Genomic DNA, 2,754 nt, shown 5'->3' with positions numbered 1-2,754 from the left:
AGGAACCCAAGTAAGGACAAGTCCTCTCAACTTTGGACTGCAGAACAGCAGTTAAAGTTTTTGACAACATCATTCAGTGATTCGGCTGACACACGTGCTAGTAGACACAGTTACGACAAGTGCAAAATCGAAGATGTAACACCCTCTCTTCCCAGGAGGTCAGTCGTTTGAATAAGGAGTATGTCGATCGTTTTCAACATCCCTGGGTAATGGATGATAACCTTACCTACTCCAGTAGTACCGGTGTGAACTGGCTTATATACCAAGAGGGGCAGGGAATGTTCTGTTTATTGTGCAGAAAGCATTGCACTTCGAATTACCAAAACAAAAGCAAGAAGAACAGCCTTGAACCAGCCGTTAGGTTTAAACGAAAAGCAGTTGAAGAACATGCAAATTCTCAACAACATGCAGCTGCTGTTACAGCAGAGCTTCTCAGCAGAGTCTCGACCTTTGAAGAAGAAGTGAGAATAATTCAAGATACTAGAGATGAAGTCTACTATAAAACCTTGCTTGCTATGTACTGGATTGCCAAGGAGGAGATCCCAAACAAGAAGTTCACCAGTCTTCTGTCAGTTCTTCCGCAACTAGGGCTTGAAGATTGGTTCAATCAGCGAACTGTTTCTTCTCATTGGCAGCGTTTTGAAACCACAGATGATATATCAAGAGCCAAGTGCCTTGGACTCCTGACAGATGAAGTATGTGATGTTTCTAACAAAGAGCAGCTAGTAACATTTGTGAAGTTTCTCCATCCCGAAACTGGCAAAGCAAAGACTGCATTCCTTGCCTCAAGCAGTCTGTTGGAGAATTCAAGCTCAGCAAATGCTAAAACAATATCAGATGTTCTCATTGCACAAGTAAAAGATGCAGGGATCGATCAAAGGAAGCTTGCAAGATTTTCCTCTGATTGAGCTTCAGTAATGACAGGAAAAAGAAATGAAGTGGCTTCCGGATTGCGAGCTGGTAACAAGACCTTAATAAATGTGCACTGCATTTCCATCGTTTGGCACTGGCATGTAGCGATGCCAATGACACGATTTCCTACATCAAGCAAGTAGAGAAAGTTCTCCTCCAGGTGTGGTCTTTCTTTGACAACTCTGCTAAGAAACGTCATGCTTATGCAAAAGCTGTCTTGGCTGTCAAACAGTTTATTGTTAGCAACAGAGGCAAGAAAAAGCTAGGAAAAAAATTCCAGAAGGCATGCAAAAGTGGGTGGTTATCGACGGAAAAAGCAATAGAAGGAGTTTAGGAAGATTATGAACCATTGCTCCAAACACTTCGAGTTTTCAAAGAAGATGGAGATACAACTGCTACTAATCTACTACAGCAAAAAGCAACTTGAAGTTTCTTGGCACAAGCATGTAGAAGTACTCCCTATACTTGGCCACCTGAGCAAAACTTTCCAACAAGGGGAAGTTGGTTTAGCATCCATTGCTCCAGCAATAGAGTATACAGCTCTGTCCTTGCCTTTTGGAGCTGGGTGAGATATGCCTTTCACTCCCAGTTAGCAATGCCTGGCCTGAGCGAGGAGCGTCTTGCATTAAAAGGCTAAAGACCCGTCTCCGTTCCAGTATCAAGAGTGATATGCTAGAAGCTTTGATGCACATTTCCATCAATGGACCATGTACAAGTGAATGCCAACCTCTTATTCAAGAGATGACGAAGCAGTGTCTCGCAAAACCGTGCAGAAACTTGGCGAAAATCTCAGCTAGACCAGATGGAGATCAACAGCCAACACAGCTGCCAACAACAGCAGATGCCTCTGTGCAAGTGGATACCCAGAGAGAGGACATTATGAGGGCATGGGAGACAGCAGTCAACCTAGTCAAGAACGTGGATGACATTATTGAAAAAGAGGTCGAGGAAGCAGTGGCCTATTTAAAGCTTCCGCCCATAGATCAGGATTAAATCATCTCGGAATCAGAGTCTGAAAGCAGTGATTTGGAAGGCAGTGGTTATGAATAGAATAGATATGGCGTGACTTTATGTCCCTCTTCCCCAATTAAATTTGTTGATTTTAACAGTGAGAAAAAAATAATTTGCAACTGTCAAGAGTGATTTTGAGTCTTTATTAATGATGTGCTTCCCGTGATTAGGTATGTGAACAAAAAAGAGTTTTTAGACATTTTTTTTTTTTTTTGCTTATGTCAAAAGCACATCGCCGAAAACGTGCTCAATACAAGTACAGTACTGTAGGTTGTGCAGTTGTTTACACCACAGTAAAGCCTTACTTTTCCTTGAACCTTCCAGCTAATCTAAATGATAATATAGGTAATAAACACACAATATCTGTTCTATATGCACCGTTTTATGCCTCGTTTTCCTTGACTTTTAGAAAATGCTGGAAAAGGCATTTCTGAGTGTCTAGGTCGTTTGCCTAGACGTCTACTTTTCCAATACAGCCTGTTACTCAAAAACTTACTGAAAGCACTGGATGATCGGCATTAACCGCTTGCAATCGTTTGCGACGTGTCTGATGATCTGCTGTTTTCAAGATACTCCGAAGAAACGGGAGTTAATGTCCAATACGCCAAGACACGATGAGACGATCCCTGGTTTTTGGACAGGTTCCCTTTATACTTAAAGACGACGTCGCCGTCGGGTGGCAGCATCCAGCCCTTTTCTGACGCCGTAACCCGCCGCAGCCCCCACATCTCCTAACGCTGCTGCTTTCAATGCTGCAATCAAATCAGGAATCGCCAAAGCTAGCAACGGAAGGATGCCTCCGCGTTGTCGTCGTTTTCGAACCCCTGGACA

At 43.1% G+C, this 2,754-nt stretch overlaps 1 pseudogene; it reads left to right on the top strand.

The window, feature by feature from the left end:
* Positions 1-209: 209 nt before the first annotated feature.
* Positions 210-1,481, top strand: LOC138055600 (uncharacterized protein C17orf113-like; annotated as a pseudogene).
* Positions 1,482-2,754: the final 1,273 nt, after the last annotated feature.

Source organism: Montipora capricornis, chromosome 7 (assembly GCF_036669925.1).
Source record: "Montipora capricornis isolate CH-2021 chromosome 7, ASM3666992v2, whole genome shotgun sequence".
Classification (NCBI taxonomy): Eukaryota; Metazoa; Cnidaria; class Anthozoa; order Scleractinia; family Acroporidae; genus Montipora; species Montipora capricornis.
Note: the sequence above shows the minus strand (reverse complement) of the source record. Positions and strands in the feature narration are given on the sequence as shown.